Genomic DNA, 23,869 nt, shown 5'->3' on the forward strand with positions numbered 1-23,869 from the left:
TTATTCCCTAAAGACCTGACAGATTGGGGTCACTGAAAAAAAGTTTTCAGTCTTTGAAAGTCATTTTCATACCTTACATAATCAAGACTTTTTTTCAGTTCAGTCAAAGTCCTGCCAACACAAGTGCAAGTGAAAACTAAATCCTGTGTGCAAATACATTTTGACCCTGGTGTGTTTTTCAGTGGGAAACAGAAATTTGAAGGTTGAAGAGCTACAGGGGACTGCAGTACTATGAAAAGTGTAAATAGAATAATAAATAAGCGTTGGTAAGAAAAGACAGAAAGAAAGAAAGGGCTAAACAACCTTCTAGCAAGAAAAGAAATGTCCTTGCTATTATGACATCATTTGAAACATCGAAGCGTCCTCTATCTGCCTCATTCAGCTGGAACTCTACGAAAACTTTGGATTCTCCACGGCTGACATTTGTGATGTGCAATCTGGGTCGCACCCCTAAGAAAAGCTACTGTACTCGCACATAGTTTCTTTTGTGTGTAGGACTCCATGTGTGCACGCCTGTGTGTATGTGTGTGTATGTGTGCGTGTGTCTATGTGTTTCTGCAGTGTAAGCACATGCTGTCCTCCATCTGCTGTTAGATAGAAACTGTTTCCTTTCCTGTGCAGCCAGCCAACCAGCCAGCCTTCCTGTACTGCTCTGCTCCAGAGGGGAAATGGGAGCGAGACTGCCACACACACACACACACACAGTCCTGACATAAAAAAAAACAAACAAAAAAAAAACAACCCTGGATAAGATACGAACACACACGCAGACGCAGACACAGCTGGACAGACAACGATTTAGCCACACATTTTAACACAAACACATAGTCTCCTCTCCTTTCTCTTTCCTTCCCGTCTTAGACTTTGGGCTTTGTTTTCCATTCCTCCATCTAGTGTATGTTCCCTTTGTCCTTACTTTATCATGGTCACACACCTCCACAAATCATTAAACAGCTTGGTGGGGACTAAAATATTTGAATTGCACAACAATGCAGGGGATTGTTAAGTCAATAGCACAGAAGTTGTAGCTGCAAAACCACTAAACATGACATCAGTTCAGTAACATTCCTATTAGCCACCAAGCATAGGTTGTAATAACAAGATAATGTCGGGATTGATTTCCATCTGTCTGCTTTTGTTTTCCCCTCATAGCTCATACACTGACACCTGTAAGTCTGCACTCTTAATTATTCTTGCCATTTAATGTCACAATATTCTTTTAAGAGCAAAAGCCTTGGAAGTCTGCCTCCATAATGTCAACAAAAGTAGGAAGTGTGGCATCGAGGGACTGGTAAAGCCACTTCAGTCTCAAGTTGAGGCTCAAAGTCTCAAGAGATAAAATAAAAAAAGCTTTTTTTATAGGGAAAGACAATAAAATTCAACCATCTAATCAATACAAGAGCTGTATATCAGTGCAAAGCAGACTCCACAGACACACAGTAATAAATACAAATAATGCAATTTTTTATCCTAAACAATATGGCTGGTTTGAATTAGCTGCAGCATGCACGGTCAAGTTAATGCTGTTTTTACTACTGTACACTATACTATGTGGCCTTCTGTTTTCACTACAGTTTTACACCACTGACACACTTCCTTTTTACCAGCTAACACAGAAAACAAACTGAAGCCATGAATCTCCAGATTGAGGAAGCGACTGAATGACCACAAAAATGTGCAGCAAACTAGCGATAAAAACAATCAGGCCCGTGCAAGAGGAAGAGAGTTGTGTACCGACTGAAACCCCGAGGAAGATCCCTTAAGGCTGACTCTAAGTGTACTATACAGTGGATACAGTCATGAGGTGTTACGTGTGCAGGCCACAGTGTGAAGAGCTACCTGGATGAGTGTTGATTCAATGTATGCTGATTCTCAGATCCATAACAGCAGGTCACATGGTGCTGACCGAGTCCAGTTGTCACATCGTTCAGTCAGAGGTTGGACGTACAGTGGAGGTGGTGAGGAGTGCTCTCACAGCCCGGTGAGGAGAGCTGATCCCTGGATCCAGGCGGCGGTGAGTTATGGGTGTCTTGTGCGCCACCTCCAGCAGCTCAGCCTGAATTTCTGCAGAGTAGCGCTGCGGTGTCTTTCAGGGATGCTGCTCACCACCTTCAGTCAAACAGAGAGTGAGAGGGGCAGACAGCATGTTGTATTAATAACACAGCGAATACAAAGCGACACATGAGGAGGAGAAGCTGGAGGATGGGGAAGGAGTGATGTAGTTCCTGTCCAAAGCCGGAATAGTATTTAGCAAGAAGAAGAGAGTTAAGATAGAGGACAGCTTCCCCATAAGAAGAAGAACCTTTGTGAAGCATTCTGATGGATAGATAGATAGATAGATAGATAGCTAGATAGCTAGCTAGATAGATAGATAGATAGATAGATAGATAGATAACTGTATTAATCCCCAAGGGGAAATTTGAGTGTCATAGCAGCACTACACGTCTTACGAAGTTAAAAAGTGTACTCGAATGACAAAAATATATATAAGAAAATATAAAAATACATAAGTTGCCCCTCAAACAAGATAATGCCAGTTAGCGTTGGGGAAATTCAGAAGAAAGTATGAACCTTTTTTTCTCCTCTGTGTAAGGATGGTGGAAATGGTGGCTGAGAAGGTGCCTGAGGGTGATATGCAGATGGTCAGAAAATGTAACCATGGTGAAGAAAAGACTTTTAAATTAGTCAGAGGAGTTCAATGAGTTCATTTTTGGGGGGGGGGGGGTAACATTTTATCAAGCGCCTGCAATGCAAATCAGTCTTCCGAATCCAGCAGACACTAACTCACAGTGCGTGTCCCTCGAACTAAAACATTTAGTTTCCCCTGATTTCTGAATCTACGGATGGAATAAATATGCATATCAGCTCAGATGTAGAGCATAGTTTTACATAAAACCTCTTTTTGTCTCATTACCAACAGATTTATTTTGATCCCTGAAAGAGTAAAAATTATTTATTTTTTTTGTTATTATCATTTTACTATTTCAGTCTGTTTGTGTGAGAAAATGCTGCTGCACGTGCTGTGCATAAACTGGAGTAGAGACTGCAGGTTGGTGCCATCTCATATATAATCCCTGCTATCACCCAGGGGAGGTCTGAAAGGAGGTTTATGAGAGGAGGAGTGGAATGTGAGAAGAAAAAAAAAACAGGCCAAGAGGAGCACAATTTATCTACCTAGGAACACTGAGCAGCCAAAGAGTCTGGAGGAAGGGTTTTCACATGGAAACCTTGTAAATACAGCTTCACCTTCAGCTGAAGGATTCTGGGTGAAAACTTTCAGAGGCAGATTAAATTCTTCAAAACCTAGAAGACGCTTCATAAACTAAAAATTCACCAGTGTCACAAGTCCTCTTTTCCCTGATCTCGCAACTTTGACATTTTGGAGACACAAGGTTTTCACCTGACAGCGGCAGGGAGCATACCGACTGGTTGCTATGGCGACGCTCTCATCTAGCCGAGCAGGAGGGAGGTGGGGAAGGAGGGAGGTGGTGGTGGTGAGGGGTCTCTCTCCCCGCTTCTCCCTTTCCAGGCTGTAGCGATAAATGAATGGACACATCTCCGAGGGCCCTCCCCACATCCCCACATCCCCACATCCCCACCCCTCTCCCACTGGAGCTCAATGAAAACAGGCAGTCAACATTTGCTCTGTGACATCCTGGAAAATGAGGTGTCATGCTTGAGGATTTCCATGACAGCCAAATAATGGCTCAAGTTACAGAGTCAGAAGGCAGCATAAAGTGGAATGAAGATGTAGAGACTATATAAATTTTTTTTTTTTTTTTTTTAAAAAGACCACTTTGTTAATCCTGTAAATAGTTTCAGATTTACAAACAAGTTCCTGGAAAGCACTGCGAGGGAGGAGTGTTTCGAATCACATATCATCTGAGGTTCATAAATAAATAACACGAGGTCTGACAGCGTGAAATCAGATCAAGCAAACTATTGAATAATAGAAGAACCTTCCTGTAATGCAGCCGAATGCAGAGACAGGAGAGAAAACAGCAACACGTGAAAGCTGCTGAAAAAAATCGAAAGCTGCTGAAATAATCAACTTATATCCCTTACGTGTCTGGAAGACGGTCACCGTGCGCGCCCTCTAACAGCACTGACTGGGCAGCGCTGCCAATTGTTGCTACGGTGACAGTCCCGCCCAGCCAGTGGGTACTGGTCACTTGAAAAGGGGAAGAAAAGGAAGTGATGGGAGGAGGTGAGAAGAAATAAGGTGTAACAGGCTGTCACTTGTAAAAACAAGCTTCTTCAGGTTGCGCTCTAAAACAATATTTCTTTATCCTCTCTAACCTACAACGGCTCAAACATTATGTTTATTTCAGAGTTTATTTGAGGGGAAACAGGAGCACTGTCACCAACGGTATGTGGTGAACAAGGCAGTCTTTCATGACCGTCTGCAGCTACATATCGCTTCCTCACAGGCTGATAACAACAGTGCATGTGATACACCACATAAAAACCACAGAAATATGGGTATTACTCACATACTCTATATACAGTGTTTGACTAAGCAGCCAAAATGTTCTCAGGTAAGTAAAGAGAGAAGGACAGCTGCCACTTTCTGATAGGGCAGCCTTTAGACAGGGAATAACTGGGGGGTTTATCAGAAAATAAGAAATCATTTAGTAATGTTTGCTCAAATGGGCAATGAGTCATATAATATCTATTATTTCATATGTTCAAAACTGAAAGAGAAACTCCATGAACATAAAGAGAAAAGAGGAGGAACTGGAGAAAGACAAAATAAAAGAACGTATGTTTTCTGGGTTTAAAAAAAAAAAAAATGCATTCAATCCGTAACAGCTACTGTCCAAAATCTGTTTGTGGTTCATGAACACAGACTGTTAAACCACTCCTGCCTTCAAATTGGGATTAATAACATGAGGTGAGGACTCACTTCACATGCAAAATGAACAAACCCTTTCACAGGAACATAACACATACAGGCAGCGCACAGAAATGACAAATCATCTCTGGCACTGTATCTGATCCCTGCTCGCTGGTGGGGCAGGTGCTAGGTCTGTGTGTGTGTGTGTGTGTGTGCGTGTGTCGGGGTTTGTGTGTGCATATTGCAAATACATGCATGTAATGTTGCATTTGGGTGTATAACCTCTCTGTGCTTCATCTGAAGGCCGAATGAACTGTCCAAGTACAACGTGTGCACTTGTGCAGGTATAAGATTTACAGCTGCAGAGTCAAAAACACAGTTTCACCAAAACTGTCACACAGCTGTTATTTCCCTGACAAGCCCCTAAGCCCAGCTGGTAATACATAGAACCAAGGTGACAAATAGCAGCTCAAAGACAGATGGATACTTCACACACTTCCATGCATACACACACACACACACACACACACACACAAACACACACACACACACACACAGATGCACACTTGGCTCTTTGACTCATGCACCTCTCCAGGGTTGTGGTCAATCAGATTAGAGCATCATACTGAGATCTCCAAGTGCACCAACACAAATCCATTTATAGAGATAAGCTTACAGGGCAACTGCTACCATACACAAACACACACACACACACACACACACACACACACACAGAGCCACAGTGAGAGAGGGATGTTGCTTCACCCACTGAGCTACAATCGGGCCCCAGCATCAGCACAACACTGTGTTTACAGAAGTCCTCTCTGACCTGCCGTCAGTGTGTCACTTCCAAAAACACAATGCCTCCAAAAACAAGTTCATGACCTCCCCAGTGGGTGGGAGGGGGTCACAAGATAAATCTCAGATGTTATGCTTTGCTTTTTTTCTCATGAAAAAAGACGATTACCAGATAATTTTAATGTCTCAGGCCTCTCAGAATTATTCAAATAAATCAGTCTGAGAAGGAAGAAAAAAAAAAAAACTCTTTTACTAACACAACTTGTTGACAGGCAATATGTGAGGACGGGCAGCGTGCTCTGTTTTGACGAGGTGCTGAGAGATTCATACTCAGGCAAGAAAGAAAATGTGAAAACATGACTATTTCCTAAATGTTACGTAATGGAAAATAATAGAATATACAGTAATGAGGTGGTGTTAAATATTTAATAATAAGGCTTTAATTAGAATAGAGCAGCGGCAACAGTCTAGCACCTCCTTTACCAAGTGTGTGCTAGAGAGAAAGAAGTGAGAGAAGTGAGAGAAGTGAGAGAAGTGAGGCTCATTGTGATTTATGGTGTTTACGGGCAAACCTGAAAGGGACAAAATCAGCCCCTGGATGAAAACTGCAGCAGCAGAAATGATAACAAACGGCAATGCAGGAAAACAAACGCACGCCTGTGGACTTTATGCCTCTGTGATCAGATGTGAATGGAGCCACGTCCCTGATGAGCTGTCCACACATTGTGCGCTTAATGTTCCAGAGCAAGAGGACAGGCGGCAACAAAGAGTGCCATTTTGTTATCAGAGGCTCCCCTCGCCTGTCCGCCTCACTTCCAAGCACACCGGTGTATCTTGGCATCCAGGATTGAGTAAGTGGCCCTTAGCCAAAGCAAGCAGGATGTGAATGTGATAATATCATACAGCAACTCTTCCAAACTTGGCAATCGCCGCTATAATCAAATATCTGGAAATTTCCTAAAGGGCCGAGCGGGACTAGATCATTTACAGACAGAGTGTGTATGTGACAGACTACATCAATAGTGTTATTTATTTAGTGGGCAACTAAATGAAAACCCTGATTTAATACTTACCTGTGGCTCTCTCGGATCAATAACCAATAGAGTGATGGAATAAGCCCCTGCAATGTAAGAAATGTCCAAAATCCACCAACGATATGTGGAAAAGCAGCTTCTAAGGCCGAGTGCAATGACTTCCTGATGGTTTTAAAGATATATATCTACATTCATAAGCTCCCGTGAGCTTCTTATTTCATATATCTTGACATCATTAGAGTTTAGTCTGAGATTCTCTTTTTTCTTTGGTATCGTTATGATTGCAGACAAACAGCAGAGTGAGTGTTGACCTGTTGTTCCATTCACACCCAGATTAAAATATCTGAACAACTATTGGATGAATTGCTAAGACATTTGATACAGACATTCATGCACTCCTCTAGATGATGAACTGTAATAACTTTGGTGACCCTTTAAGATTTCATATTGCGCAATTGTCAAGTCAAAGTTTTAATTTGTCCAATGTTTTCATTTATGGCCACATACCTGTTAAAATAATGACATTCCAGTATAGGTACTAACTTTTGGTGCTGATTAAAAAATAAATAAATAAACGCCAACATGCTAAACATTATAACTGATAAACATCAACATGCTAGCGATGTATTAAATGTTATCTTACAGTAAATATGCATTTCATTGATTTTTTTTATGTCTAGTCATCTCAGGGGATCTTGTGATTTTAGCCCTTTTGTGTTGCAGCCGGGGGCTACAATGTAAAGACGTTGTTTACTGTATTGTTTGTTTAATGTCTGAGCAAAATGTGGTTTCTTTAATCAATAATGTTCTGACAGTGTGTGGGAGTCCACTGCTTTTTATTCTCCTATGCACCTTCCTTATGAATTTGCCTCACATTATACACAACTTTAGCTGAATGAAGATAAGAAGGATGGTTAGTCTGGACAGCTCATCAAGAAAAGTCTCAGTCCCAAGACCCAGACATGACTTGCAGCTGGCCAGAGGCCTTAAAAATGCTCAGTTTCTTATAACTGCAGCGTGTAAAAACAGACATTATTCAGCTTTCTATCCCACAATCCGATACACGTCCCCCCAGCGGTGGTGTCTCTCTTCCCTTCTTCCTCTCACATCCTTTCCCAAAGCTTATTCTCCCAGGCGCCTGGGAGCAGTTCAGACAGAATGGGGTTAGGATTAAACAAGTCCCCAGTTGAGGATTCCCTGCAACACTTAAACTCCATGAACCCCACCTGGTAAATATTCATGACGGTGAAACAGTGGTATTCCAAGACTAGTGGCGAGAAACCAGCACATTTCAACACAATGGGAGTTACAAACTAGTCTCTAATACACACACACAAAGGCTTAAACCCACACATTGAGACTGACATTAATGGGCACGTAAGAAACATGTACACCCACACAAAAGGGAAAAAAAAAAGCTCTGTGGATTTCTCGAGCTATCTGTGTATATATCTGGCTACAGCCCAAGGCTACATGTCTTGTCTGTCTGCACAACCTTGTCTGGGAATGGAGATGTTTCGCACGTCAGAGAGAAAGCCATGAACGCCTCCACTTCTCTCACAGAGAAATGCCAAAAGAAGGAACCGGAGAGAGAAATCAAACACTAATCAAGCTGTGAAGTAATATGTAATGATGCTCTTTCTCAGAAATGGGAATAATTATCCACTTGCGATCATTGTTACAGAAAGGTCAGGCGCTGTCTTTTGGATGATTAACACACACATCGAATAAAAAAAAGACAAAGAAACCAATATGACGACAATAGTTTGAAGCGTGGCTTGAGAAGGCGATATTAAAAGCATCCCTCTTGTTCTCATAAATCTAACACCTTTGGCTGCTGGTCAGGGAAACGATTTCTCTCCGCTTCACGTCTCTATCATTGTATGCAGCTGACTCAGAAGACTCGCTGTCCACAAGCAGGAAGAGGAACAGTTTAGATCACATCCTGTGTGTGAGCTGTGGTTTACTGCCAAACATGAGGGGTATAAAATTAGCTGGACTGTGAGAACAAGAAAGAGATAGGGGGTGAAGGGGCCACTGTAACCCCTGACACAAAAACCAGAGAAACACAAAAGGATGCAGGAGAGGGAGAGAGTTCAAGCAATAAATGGAGCAGCTCTGGGTGCACTGCTGAAGGTGATAACTGACTACACTGATCAACATTGGCTCAGTTATGAGGCCTATTTAGCCAGAAAAGAGAAGGACATGGCACACTCACTGTCTTAGAACGTTTATTGTGGGCGTGTCTAACACCCATAATCCAAATATTAGTTTTCTAAAATTACTCACTCTGTAATAAACATGGAAAAATACCAGCCCACAGCTGACTGAGACCAGTGGCTTTGTGACAAGAAAATAAAAAAAGCTCTGTGTCCTCACACTCCAAAAAAAAAAAAAAAAAGGTAAAATATTGGGAGACAACTTAGTTCCCTACAAGAAGCGGGATACAAGAATATATCAATTTACAGCTGAAGTCAGTCAGTTTTAGAGATCACCTGTCATGCAGTGTCAGACAGGGCTGTACGTCTGGAGGATTATCAGATTATTTATAATTCATGCTCTGGATGTAGCTACAAAATTTCAATCCATCACAGAGTTGTTGAGATATTTCACTCTGCTATCTAGAGCTACGCTGCATATCCTCATATCTTCTATATACAAAATAACCCCGAACACTGTTTCATATTGAAAGAAGAAAGACTTTATCCTTATTTTAATTTAGTCACATTCTGTCCTTTCAGTTGTTTGCTGATTAAATTGGGAATAAGTTCATCTGCTTACACTGCTGATCATCTCATCTCACGGTGAATAAATTCAGTGTTTCTAAGTGCTTAAAGCTGCAGCAACAGATCGAGAGCAGCAGAAACAAGCTGTAAACAAAACAGTGACCTGTTGTCACCTTTCAGGTTGACATGGCTAACCTGTTAGCTAACCTGTTGGCCCATATACACACACCGAGCAGATGCAACATTAGTGCTCATTTGGAGTCGTGTTTGTGTGTCCAATATTCACAAACACCATTCATCCCACCATCTCCTGGGGGAAATGTGTGGCTCTTTAGCTGCTAAATGCTCCACTGTGTTCACCAGCTAATCGCTAACTTTATCTCACTGCTGGGCAGGTGGTGCACGTCGGGTTTATCAGAGCCTTTTTTTATTTATTTTTTTTTTTTTGCAGAAAACAAAACAGAATGATGCTATGAGGGTATTGAGTGTGAATCAAAACATGCAAAACAGGTGAACTGCACCATCACATCACTGTGGGTTTGCCACTATGAGTGTGATGTGATGTGATTATAGCCATTCATTTCAATTTGGAGAGTGACTGCTCTAGTCTGGCCTGCTCTGCTCAATCAGGTGACTGTACTGTCCTGCACTGCAGACTTAAAGGGGCTGGTGGTGGTGACTGTTGCTTGGCAAGAGCTTCGGCCATCTTGCATTTCCAAGACGAGAGGTTATAATACGCCCTCTGAGCGGCGCTACGTCTTTAGGACGGATTGAAGGCTAGTGTTAGCTACTAAAGGAAAGAGGGCTAGCTGGTTAGCGTGCTAACATCAGTAGAAGAAACGACATGATAGAGACCAGAGTTAACATTAGTGTCGCTTCCCACCTTTAGAGTAGAACAGGTCTGTCACACCAAGAGGGCCGGGTGATTGACAGACGGCATGTTGTAATCATTTAAATTCATCTTTAAGTTATCCCAGCTCAAGCGAACTGTGATCTCACTTCTACAACTCAACAACATTATGCCCAGGAGAAAATATGCCCAAGACAGGAAGTAAGAGCTCATTGGAAAGACATCCTGTAAACTTAAATCAACAGGATATGGATGATTTACAGGGTAACATCCACTGCACTCAGGAGTAGTGACCAGCCACAGCTGAAATCTAGTTCTCAAACCTTTTCTTCAAAGGCATCACTTGAGCTAATCTACAGGCAGGGCTATGCGCACGAGTAAATACTGTAATCTAGTCATCAGACAAAGGGGAACTTGCACCCCACACCCTGCCCTCCTTCCAGGAAACAGTGATGTAAATACTCTGTAAATACTCTGCTGTATGGCCATCTGACATGTAACATGAAACACAAGCCACTGAGGGCTGCAGCTTGGAGGGCGAAGGGATCAGATATGCTGCACTGGTGGCAGATGCACTGACCACAATTTCGATATTTTCTAAAAATGAAAGTTAAGATGGAATTTCATCTCTTGCTGCAGAACTGAGTCTTGTTCTTCAGGGCACAGGCATTACTGTCTGCCTCACTTCAAACAATATCAAACACAGGATTTTTCTTCTCGGATCACAAATTATCCAGGGGCTGAGATTACAGATGCAAATAGCACAGTGTGTTATTTCAATCCATTTCCTAGCAGTGTTACAGTAACCCAGAGGGAACTCATGGTTTGAAGAGCTAAGAGACAAGCCCTGCTGTGGTACTCCATCTTTAACAGGTAACAGGAAATTGGCCATTCAGCACATCATCTACAGTAGCTGCTTCAGTCAGGCAAAGGACTGATGGATGGCAAGTCACACTCGAGCTGCGACGCCATTGATTTTCTTCTCATACAACCCAAGACTGCTGATTCAAGATAATGTCACATTTTTTACAGGCTTCACTGTGATATTGTGATGATACATTCAGCCTATGAAAATGATAAATGAGTTCAGGCAACATTGGCAGGTAAGATTTATTTCAAGGGCACTGATTTATTTGTCCGCTCATGTACATTATTTATAGCTTATTGTTAAATGTGTCCATTCATTTCTGGTGCAGTATCAGGCTTCTAAATAGATGATTGAGAAGGAAGCAAAACTCCAAGCATTGTGCAAGACTGGATTTCCTGTTAGGGAAATTAAACGTTGTCTTGTGATAAAACATCCAGAGCTGTCACAACTGTGAAATACTGTACAGCCAATGAACGTCAGTGTCATTTAATGACATTTCTCAGTATTTACCACATCACAGTTTATCATGACAGTATAAGCTGTGATTGTGTTATTAGCCTCCACTGATCCACAACGCCGGCACTCTTCTTTCTCTCGTCTGTAAATCAGACCAGAGCTACTGTAAATATCACTGTGCTCAGCTCAAGTGTTATTCTGTAACCCTGCATCTTTTCACTGTCCACACAGCTTCTCTAAAGTTTGCATCAAGTCAATTTTTCTCCCAGTTTTAACCTTCTCTATAGTGAGCAACTATAGAGCCTAGACAAATTTGAAAACACAGTGTCAATACAGATGGGGGTAAAACAACATGTACATCTGCACAGACATGCTTGAAAAACAACCAAGTTTGCGTTGTGTAGTTTGTTTACCAAGAAATGAGAAGTTGTGTGAAGACTGAAAAACAAGACGTTGAGAGAAAAGATCAAATCTTGCATATTGTCTCACCTGACCACATGCACATATGTGCAGGAAACGGCTGACTGTTCAGAAAAGCTAATAACAGTTACAAAGTTATGAAGTCCCCAGTGCTGATGCTGTAGAAGGGGTGGAGGGGTGGGGGGGTTGCTGTTAAGTGGGAAAACATTTCATTTTAAGCGTACTCATGCATTTAAAGACCTAATTACAGTTAATTTTTCATTTATCTCTTGTTGCAATCTAAATATGTTCTCCTCCTGTGAAACATTTTTTTGATGACTCTGGTTTTGTCAGACAGCATCATGATCACGAAACATTAATCTGATCATCATTTCAAAGGAGTCTAGTTAATTAGCAGCATTTATTTATTTATTTATTTATTTATCTATTTAGTTACTTTTTTGGCATTTGTCCTTTATTTGATAGTGACAGCAGACATACAGATGGGGAACATGGGCCGAGAGAAAGAGAAGCGACGATCTTCGATGCAGTCATATAGCATATGTCCTTACAGTTTATCAGCAATGATAAAAATGAATAATTCCTGCTTATTCAAGTCTCTGACAACATAAACAAAAAACATGTAAATTACAACTAAATCATTTGTTGTAAAGCACAGGATGAGTATCACCATGGAAAGCAGAAACTCTGCAGAGTAACCAGACTTCCTGTTCCATACCTTAACAGTCATTGGCTGTGATGCACAGTTTTGTTGTTTGTTGAGCAAAACAGACAGAAAAACACATTCATTTATCTTAGCATGGATGTAGTCTTAGTGCTAGCTCTAGTCCAGCTCATATCAGCCCCGGCTATCACTGAAGGGCTGAAAGGTTGGGGGCTTGTCAGAGAGTCATGCTACCTGTCACAGGGATTTACTGGTGCGGATCACTGGAAAGAGCTGTAAACAAAAGGCCCACGTGCACAGCTCTGAGGAGAGGAGATAAGAAGATGTAGGAGGGGTTTCGATGGAGAGGATGGTGATGATGGGGGGGTTTACTGATCACTGTGCCAAGCTAGCAGCTGTGTGATGGATTTCACACACATCTTCTCGTCTGTCTCCGTATCCCTTTGTGTCCAACAAAGAGCAAAAGAGCCCCTTCTGAGTGCACGCAGTGGAGGATCATCATTTTGCCATTCATGTCATTTGCTCTCACTGCATATCATGCATGGGTGAACAAACACACCCCCATGGTCCTTTGGCATGCTCAACACGGGGATGCAATTATTGTTCGTCAGACACAGTGGTCTCAGGCAAGAGTATTTTCAGGAATGAAAGGAGAAAAAAAAAACCCACTTCTTATTTGCCATTAGGAAAGCTGGTTGAATTCATAGTGAATCCATGGATATATCTGACAAATCCAGAAACATGACAGCCCTCAATTGTCTGCGCTGGTATCAGACAAGTGCAGCATCTTGGCTGTAGAGAACACAAAAATCTGAGCAGGATATTGCACCCCCCTTGACATAAGCTGTAAGCAGCCCCCTTCATTTTTAAAATCAGTGACATTACACAAGCAAATAACAACAGAGATGCCATGTCAGCCTCTCCAGAGGGTCAAAAATGTGAGGATTAGACTGTCATTAATACTGAATCTGGATTATAGCAATCCTGAGGCAGCTCTACAGCTACAGATTACTTCTATCCCAGCCCCAGCAACGAAAGACAATGGCACTTTTTGTTCCCCCAGAACTGACAGTACCGCACAGTAACAAAGGAGGACTCATTTCTAATAGGGTCAGGAGTGATTAGACAAGCGGCAGCCCTGGCAGCCCATAGAGCGGCCCAAGATCCCCCAGAATCCCTCAGAATCAGACTGGATTTGTCAGATTACAACCTCACCAACTCCAATTAGCCTATTAGTGTAGTTAGCTCTTGTAAAACGGGTAAAAATGGCAACAAAGTTGCTAGGCTACGACTTTTGAAGATATTTCATTATAATATGGGCCTGCAGTAAAAACAGAGTCGGTATTAAAGCATATATCAGAGTTACGAGTGGCACCTAACTGTCTAGACATCTTCACATATCTTGTGATGGCAGCCTATCCATTACGGCCGTTGTGAGCACTGTTGTGCTTTTGATGCATAATTTATTAGACCCCCACAAAAAGGTCTAAGATTTTACACTGAGACCACTGAATCTGTACCAAATGTAAGATGAAAGACTTCATCACAACCTACTTCTCTACAACTAAAAGCCAAAATATACTAAATAGTGAGTTTTTTAAGGATAATTAACAGTGTTTTTATAAAAGTTTTGCTGTATTATTAACAGCACCCATTTTCCTTTCTTATGGGATTAAAGGAACAGTCCAATATCTTGTGTTTCATTAGCATTCTTACAATAAAACATGTTATTGTTATTTCAAAGGAAGAAATTCAAAAGAAAGACACAAAGCAGAGGGAGAGAGGATCAGTGGGAGTTACCATAAACAAGAAGTGAAGACAGGAAAATCTGAAGACTGGGGGGGGGGGGGGGGGAACCAAGAGAGAGAGAGGGGGAGAGAGAGGGTGTACAGATCAGCCAGTGTGACCTGTCATTGCCCCACAAAAACAAATGACATCAGAGTAGCTGCCAATCAGCTGACGTGACTCAGAGAGAGGCTGTTGGAAAAACCGCTCACTGCAATCACACCATGGATTACTCAATTTCACATAACTCACAGAACGCTTTAATACAGAAATTACATCTGCTACTGTGGCCTATAGTGGTATTTTTTCTCTTTTGAGCCACTAGCGAACAAGCACAGCCAATTATTCTCCAGGTAAAAATCTCCCCCTCTGTGAAGCGGTTCTACAAAACACCTCGATCTAATTCAATTCCAGTCATATTAAAAGGGAATCAATTTGGAGGGAAAAGTTTAAAAGCAATTACAGTGGCTGGTACCAGTGGCTCTAATGAACATAATTAGATGCAGCTCTGGTGACAAGGCATAAACCATCAAGAATGGCAGCGCTACAGGCGCTTCAACCGACTGCCAACGATCTCACCGTGCCCTTATTAACTGGAATGACTGCCTGTCATTAAAGCAAACCATCTTATGAATCTATGGACTGCACTTGTATAAATTAAATATCAGAAATCAAATCGGATTCCGCTTGACCGATCACTAAAACCCTCCCCTGAGCAGCGATTGCCCAATTGCGGCTTAGCATCTGTAACTAGAAACAGCGGTAAAGCTTTGGATTTGACTAAGATGGAATCGTCATGGCAACTAGCTTACAAGCAAAACCTAGCCAAACTCATTACCAGAGATATTGACCAAACACACAAAGTACTCGTCCTCACAGCCTTTTCTCTTTTAACATTAATACTGTAACCTGCTGTTTAAAACTACGAACATAAATCTAACCTCTGTCTGTCTGTTGTCCAAGTACGTGAGCTGATTAGCACCCAAACAGGAAAATGCTAGAGTGAACGACAATAATATCAACAATAACAGTCTGATTTTAGGGTTTTCCTTATCTGTGCTGACTGGCTCTACACTGCAGTACAAGAGTAATGCTTTATTTCCATCTTCTACATGGACCATCAGCTGACGAGGACGCTGACTTTTTGTTTGGGACATGTAGCTTTAGCCTCAGTATTTTAGCATAAAAGGCAAAAACAGTGGTTGCAGACTAGAAATGAGAAGCCTACTTTTCTTTACTTTAGTCTGAAGTCAGCGGCCCTATTTTTTTCTATAAGCTTCAAGTGGTGAATCAGCCACCGTCACTGTAAAACTGCCTTATGTGCTGTGGCAGCTTGACAGGCAACAGTAGCTTAGAGGCTGGCAGTCACTTTTTCATATTTCTTTGGTAATGAAAAAAGAATTCAAGACTGAATCCATTTTTGCAGCGTTTGGACAGCAACCCCTGACAGCTAGTGCAGATTTTGTTTCATTCTCAGCTCAATATTGCAGTATTTTTTTGTGTATTGAAAGGTCTGAATTTGAATATGTGGATGTGAATAAACACATTTACTGTTTAACATTTAACGCCCATTATTGTAGTTGTTGCTTTTGAAACCAGGAGAGGCACTTCGTCTCAGGGCATCATACACTGGAGAATGTTGACAGAAAATCATTTCATATCTGCCGAGCATCTAAAGGTCAAAAGCAGAGTGCGCTCCTGATAATCAACCCACCTGCTGTTTCTGAATAACAATCTGAACGCCTTGTTTACTCATCCATTTCTGTCACCAAGTAGACAGAGGCCAACTTTAATGATAGAATATATACACAAGAAATACTGTATTGATGCGACAACATTGAAAAAGGCTGTTAAAGGTGCTGCACTGGAAGTAAAACGTAAGATAACACATTATCAGATTTACTGCATGTTAGTTCAGCGTGAAACGACACAGCAGAGACCATCGGCTGATTGGGTGCAAAGCAATGCAACTTTTTCTTGCTGATTTCTAACAGAAAATCAGCAGCTTCTGTAAGAGATGAGTTTGGACAGTGAGTGAGTGAAAGCCTTTAGACACTGTCCTCCCCAGAGTGTTTCACATACACGAGGCTGTTCTCAGATGAAAAGCCGCAGAGCTCAGTACCAGACAAAATACTTAAAGTTTTGTAATGAGGAACCCACACAGTAAAATGCTGAGCTGCATATTAACCAGGAGAAGCCATGAAGAAGAGGGACATTGTGATGCACCGGATCACTTTAGAGAATTCCAGGTCTGTCTGGGGGGCAACGAGATAAAAAGAGCTCAAATAAGCGCTCAACAAAACAAAATGGTTTTGTGGATTCATCATTAGATGATAACAAAGTGATTTATTCCCCTTAAACATCACTGTGTCACCAGCAATTGTTTCTTTTTTTCTATTCTCATTTTTCCAGTTAATCAATGAGGAGTTTGGTTTATGTTAGAAAATGTCCCAAAGCCCATTATGATGTCTGATCAATTGCCCAAAACCTTCATTTTTGTTTGATTAAGTTGTTGTTAATTAAGTTTCATTCAATCAACTTATCAAACAATTGTTTAAGCAATGCCCTGATTTATCAGCTCAAGGGTAAATGTCACAAGTAAAAAGCTGGAGACAGAGCTTATGTGGGTTTCCCCTCGTCTACATCACTCCCTCCCCAAAATATTAAACCCAAACAAATTAGTTCAGAGCCCAGATGTCATCATGCTGGCACACCCATCACTCGTCATCATGTCTGGGAAAAACACTGTGTGCTTTAAGAGAAGAGATCCCAGAAGCAGGCACCCCCTGCCACCATCGCCCCAGCAGGATCTGAAGGAAACCTAATTGGACACATGCAAATGAAAGATGTGTTAAAAATTCCTCTTCATCATGGGGGGATGTATTTTGGCATCAGCAACCACAGCTCCTTGTGTCTAAAGTCTCCCAGTTGTGCTTGTGGTTATAGTTTGAACTGAATCATACACCCACCCCCATTTTTCTCTCCCTCTTCCCTCGTCCCCTCATTTCCCCTCCACAGCTTACACCCAACCCCCTGCATATTTCCACAATAACCATTTACAGGCACAGGAATGCAGGGTGAAATGCGTACCCTGCAGCATGTAGGATTTTATATCATACTCCACACTGATATGATAGTAACAACATGGGTGGGGTAGCTATAAAAACATCCCTCTGCTTCACCTCACCCATATTTTTGGAGCTCATGGAAAATGACAGCCACGGTGGTGGCTAGTAGTATCAAGCTACCGCAGACAGACTAATGAAAACAATCAAGCAGAGCCGCGGGAGCTCTGGCTGTTTATGGGACAAAAGTGCACAGCGCTGAAGGACCCACTGCTCCCTTCTGCAGCCAAACAGGAGGAGCAGTGAGCAGCTCGAGCTCATCATGATGAAAATGGACTCCAACTAGTCCACACTAATGAGTTTTTGCCATGAGACTCAAGGCATCTTTCTGGCTAACTAAGCGGCTAACTAGTCCCCTGCTGTGGCCCAGCTGCTGGATGTGATACTAGAGTAATGCATTGGTAGCAGCACAGAGCCGTATATCTATTTCCTGTTGTACTTCAGCCTAGTTGGACAGGAATCACTGATGGCTCAGAGCGCTGTGTCCACATGTTGGATTTATTTTAAAATGCCGCCTAGCGCACAACAGACTGAGCATTTGCCTCAAATCAAATACAACACAGCAACACAAAGCAGGTCCCTGTTTGGAGTCAAAATCCCACCATGCTGTGCCTCAAACCGAGCCAGCAGCAAGGCCATCTACTGCCTGCCTCCTCATCTTAAACCAGTTCATCCCAGGCAGTCATATAAGACTGCAAATGAGGGAGTGTCTTAGTGTGTTCAGAGAGCAAGGCGTTTTCCCCCTCCAGGGAGAACAGATCTGATGATCAAATCCTTTCCTGCCTCCTTGTTGAGCCCCTCTCTGCAGCAAACAGAGGCTGAGTTCTCAGTCTGTCATGTCAGCCATGTGTCACACTCTGCTGCCCAACAGCTTTGATAAAAAGGCCTAAATATGTACAGCCCACAGAGATTGCACTTGCAAAGGTAAACAAGGAAATGTTGAAGTAATCACAGGCAAATTCCATATGCACAGTCCCCAGCACCACTGTCTGTGCAGCAAGGACAATCAGCTGATACAGCAGCAAACCATAACCAGATAATGGTGCACAGAATACATTTCACTTGTCTGACTATGTTCTATAAACCACAAAGACGCATTAGCAGAGTAGGAAGTGGTATGATTTATAAATGAGAACACAGATACACAAACGAGGCCATCCAGTGTGGCTGTTTTCTAAAGCGCCAGTGTAATTTCAAGCAGGATAACAAATTAGTCATTGTGCAAAGACACACCACACGGAGAAGCCCCACGGGAGACACAGACTCCCAGCGTTAAAAATACATATCCCATAATGTATGTTTGTTTTCAGTTTAAGTTCCAGATGCGGAGAGAGTGAAAGCGCGGAGGAAGAGGATTTGAACAATTCATAGTTCACCAGCCATAAAATAGACGTTTGTGTGAAGAGCCACCCACTGTACTGGCCTGGGCCTACAAGAGAAACTCTGTGTGATATTCAGCCCTGGGACACATCATTATTATGATTACCCTGATCTCTAACCTCATTTGCCTCCATGTCTTGGCTCTCTAGGAGCGGCAGAGAAAACACTCAGGGTTTTTGTGATGGCTGCCTGTGGGCTCCTTGTTATCCATCACACATCTGCCTCACTGTATGAGGTGCTCTGAAGCAGGGAGGCCCTGAGGATGAGTGGGCGGATATAGAACAAATTAGGCTGTTAACACATGTTGTTCGTTTATTACAGCTAGCGAGATCTGTGGTGCATTAATGTAAATGGTTATTAACAGTTCCAGAGTAAATCACATCTACATTTTGGACTTGGTTATGACTTTTTCTTAACCATGTGATGCTCATTTGAGTGGGATGCCTTTGTCTTGCCAAATAACAGACAGATTGGATTTGAACTGTTGGTTGGACAAAACAAGTCATCTTAAGACTGGAACGGGCAAACAGACAAAGCAAGTAAATTGAGAATAAAACAATCAACAGATTAAAAGTCCAGTGTTGTGTAAAGTGAGACTTCCATGTCTTTTTTATTATAAAGCAGGTCTAGGTTCTATATTAATACTGTGAAAGTATCAAAGCACTCAATCCACAAAGAAATCCATACAGCCTATATTCAGAAATGGAGCCTTAAAACAAGCCGTCAGGACATCTGTAACTTTGTGATGTCAAAACAAAGCAGTCACCGTTCTCAGCCATTCCCTAAGCCCCGCCCACAAAGACCCACCATCCAACCTTTGCAGGATTTGGTTTCTCTGAGTGTTTAGCTGAAATCTACTATATTTTTTATTTGATCACTCTGAAAACAGTCAGCCAGTAAGAGGAGAGGCTCAGAGCTGGAGAGGTGCAAAATATGGGACCTTTAATTTATAATTTACAATGAAAACAATGCCTCCCTGCAATAAGTGCAAAAAACCCATTTAGCAGAGAAACATGAAAAGAGAAAAATGGAAGAAAAACACAAATGAGTGAATAAGTGCCCTATGCTAAAACTAAAATGCAATTTTCATATGGGACGTTTGTATCACTGACATTTTAGCAGAGTTTCTTATAAAATTCAGTAAACATTTTTTAATAAAAACTGAAAATAATGATCTCTGCGTATATTGCATTGTTATCAAATTACGAGTTCTCACTTCTGTAAAAACATCAAAGAGCTCTTCATGGCTGAATCTGCACTGGCATCAAAGCAGACTCTAATTATGACAAACACATGTCCCATCACTGTATGTGAATGGTGTGGATCTGGCATTGTCTCTGGCTGAGCACAAAAAAAAGGGCTTTGGCAGTGTTAGGACGAGTGTTATTGTCAACAGTGTGCTTTCCCAGTGGGAAAACACATTGTATGACCAAATGCTTCGATGATTAGCAACATACTGTACAGTGCAGCATAATTTTGTTCGTAAGCATGAAAACAAGCATGAAGTACATATATGGAATTATGAGCTGCAGCGCGCTTATAGATTAGATGAGATCTCCACAGCTGCAGGTTACTGTGACAAAGTCATGTATTTTCTCATATATATTTTCTACTTAAATTTATTATTGATGACTTCTCCCACTGGTGATTTATTTTCTGATGGAAAATGTGTTATGTGATGAGGTTAGCAACTGAGGTTATGGGTGTGCAGGTATCTGCAGGTATAAAACTATATGAAGAGTAAAATTTTGACCTAATGATGGCATTAGATTGAAAGCAAAGTCAACCTCATGGTGGCACTAGATGAAAAGAGAATTCACCCTCTGTGGACCATGAACATTTGCACAAAATTTCATCCAATAGTTGTTCAACGTCTTAACTACAGTGGTGGACCAAACAACAGACTGACACTGCCATCACTAGAGCCATGTGACAGGCATGGTGAGTAAAACCAATATCAGCCGATTTATGGTTATCAGATTTCCTCTCAAAAAGCAATATTAATATTACACATTACAAAAACCCTTCATAGACAAAACTTGTCTGTGTATTTGTTGAGCTCTAAACCTGTATTTATTTCTATTGGCCTTCACTACCACTTATTTTCCACTCGGTAGCCAGACAGAAATCGGAGAAAGCCAAGTATCGTATATAAAAGTATGTACAAGTCTTGCATCACTGTGGACTAACAGTCCTAAATGTGATTTTTCCTGCTTATTCCTGCATCTCTATTAATGTTTGCACTTCATTTTATCTAAACCGTATCGCCATAACATAAAAACAGCTGAAATCACATCCTTAAACACTGACAGGAATTCAATAACATGAGGCATGTTCAAGGTTCCTCCCCTCATCTTATTTCCAACATGCCGCCTTTAACCTTGGTCATTTATATCATCCAGCACAGCTCTGATTATCATCCCATACATTAGTGCTTTCTGGTGCTTGCCTGAGCCATACATGCCAATTAGCATGCAGGGCATGTCAGCTAACCCCTGCTCACTGCCGCATCTAACTGCACTCATTTAGACGCATTCATCACAGTCAAAAAATAGGCCTCCACGCCATAAAGCTTCCCCAAAGAGGCAGAAGTTAAAAGGGGCTTTTAATGGAACATCTGACCTCTTAGGTCACATCACATCCTTTTCACTGCAACACAAAAAGTGACAACCCAGACAGTGAACTAATGCTTGTTGCTGTCACTGCAGGCCTTTGTGATGTGATCAGCACACTTGTAATTACCACAGGTCTCAGGAATACTGATGTTAAAAGGAACCTTGGAGCAGAGAGTTTGAATGAATAAAATAAGACTCCTTTTGTACCCAGTGAATCTACAAATATAAGGTGGTGTGTTAGAAATAGTTTGTTTGACATACGATCAAATAAAATGAGAATTCTTTTTGAATTACCCTGTTGTACTTGTGTGACAATGTTTATTGAAGGTTTGCCAGTGCCTTCAAACTGCATCATTTTACTGAAAACATTTTATATACTTTGAAGGACTGACATGATGATCACAAACAACTCTCTGTGTAGCAGCTTTAAAAGAATGAATAGGTAATGGGCTGCTTTAGTAAGCTTCCATTATTCATTAAGTACTGTAGTCGTCCATGTCAACAACCTCAGGAGTGACGCAGCCAAACATTATTTCCTTTTTCACTCGCTGTCTCTCTCTCTCTCTCTCTCTCTCACCCAGCTTTCATCTCATCTCTATAGGATCAGCGGCTGTAAACCTCCACTTTTACAGCCCAGCTGCATTGGATGTCAGACTTTGATCCAACTTTGACATCTCAGTGAAGACAGGAGCATTTTTATGAGGTGCAAGAGAAAAATCACTGCCTGTGCTCACATATTATGTAGAAAAAAAAAAAAAAATCTGACATTAAACACAGAGGCTGATAACAGAAGTCACAAGACTCCGGGAGACCGTGATGCACCTGCAGCCGTGCAGGCTTCAGAGTTTACGGTGCTACAGAAACGAGAGGAGATAATCACTCTTTCTATATGCACCATCGCCGTGAGAGACACAGCCACGCCTGCTGCTTTTGGAGTCAATTAAAAGCCACTTTACATGTCTGTGTGCAAGAGGGAACATTTCAATAGTTCAATACTGTTCTAGAGGCTTATTTTAGAGGGACATTAAACAGCTAAATAAACGCCTGAGACTGTTAGGAAACATCAGTAACTCCAACAGTACGCCTCAGTTTCACACTGTCTGCATCATCTTTTATGTCCAGAGACATTATACATTTTCATAAATATCAAGCTATCGAGGAATGTGTGGGTGTGATGTCTAATGTGCATATAAAATGACTGCATCTCGCACTCACATCAAACATACAGCCCTCAAAGAACTCAACAACAGCAGAATCTTTTTCTTCCTGGCTGTCAAAGCGATATTAACCATGTTACCAGCTTCTGGGAACTTTGCCTTTTGTTTTCCACAGAAAACCTAATATTTGTTTTTCCCAGTAGTTAATTCAGATAAAATAAAAGTGAACTGAAAGATGTTTGGAGTCAGAGCTGGAGATGTTTGCTTTCACTTCAGTTAAAATCAGGCCACAGAGCAAAGGGAGTTAAGCTCTACTGGGCTCCACCCTGCTCTCCCTGAGCAGGTCACCAAAATTAGGTTGCCGTATTTCGTAAATTAATAAATAACAAAATAAAAAATAAAGCTCAATTCAATAAAGGTTCTGTCAACACACTGCCCACAGCAGCAGCTGATAAGTGGCGGTGTGGGATTATAACAAACATGTTTTGGCCGTCAGTTGCTTTTTATTTCTACAAACTGAAACGCAGACAAAAACATACACATCTTACATGGTTTAAACAATGTGTTTTTCTCCCTTTGAGGCTCATAAAACAGCTGCAAGGTCACCAGCTCAATGTCCCAAATCTAGTCCTCGAAGAGCTTTGTGGTCTACTTTGTAATGTGCTCATGTAGCGACTGACAGAAATACAATAGAGAAACGATGTGTTGCCTGGAGGGAGGAATACACCCATATTATTACCGGGCAGGCGTTGTGGTGTGACATCATGCAGCATTTCCCTGGGCTATATTCTCTTATTCAAACCAGGAGGGCTTACCCTAATGGTTCCCAACCTGGAGATCGGGAACTCCTAAAGGTCTTAGGGCAAATCTGAGTGGTCACAGGATGATTACACTGACACCAAAATATTTCTGTTGCACAAAATCATGCTTGACTTTTTCTGACTTAACTCTTATTCTGCAGTTGTCGGGACACTTTCACCTCTTCGGGGCTCCAGAGACAGAAAACAATCACTCTTTGGCTGAAATGCTCACGATCGTGGGCCACGCAAAGACCACAGTCCATGATGAGGGGTCACAAGTAGACACTGCTTCATTTAAAAGCGGTCACAAGCATTTCCTTTGACCTGGTCATCCCTTGGATATATTTACCACAG

General features: G+C 41.7%; 1 protein-coding gene across 6 annotated transcripts in view; it reads right to left on the reverse strand.

Annotated features, from left to right (window-relative positions):
• The window catches only part of ptprea (protein tyrosine phosphatase receptor type Ea), a 52,977-nt gene that overhangs the window by 24,427 nt on the left and 4,681 nt on the right, over window positions 1–23,869 (reverse strand). For 4 of the 6 annotated variants that reach the window (XM_071463684.1, XM_071463682.1, XM_071463688.1 and 1 more), the window contains exon 2: window positions 1,840–2,109. The exons of the other annotated variants lie outside the window; for them this stretch is intronic. The gene's annotated coding sequence lies outside the window, so the exon portion shown is untranslated. The remainder of the gene's footprint in view (window positions 1–1,839; window positions 2,110–23,869) is intronic. 6 annotated transcript variants of the gene reach the window in all.

This window comes from Trachinotus anak, unplaced genomic scaffold (genome assembly GCF_046630095.1).
Source record: "Trachinotus anak isolate AG129_WGS33_773 ecotype Australia unplaced genomic scaffold, CSIRO_AGI_Tana_v1 ptg000025l, whole genome shotgun sequence".
In the NCBI taxonomy this organism is placed as follows: Eukaryota; Metazoa; Chordata; class Actinopteri; order Carangiformes; family Carangidae; genus Trachinotus; species Trachinotus anak.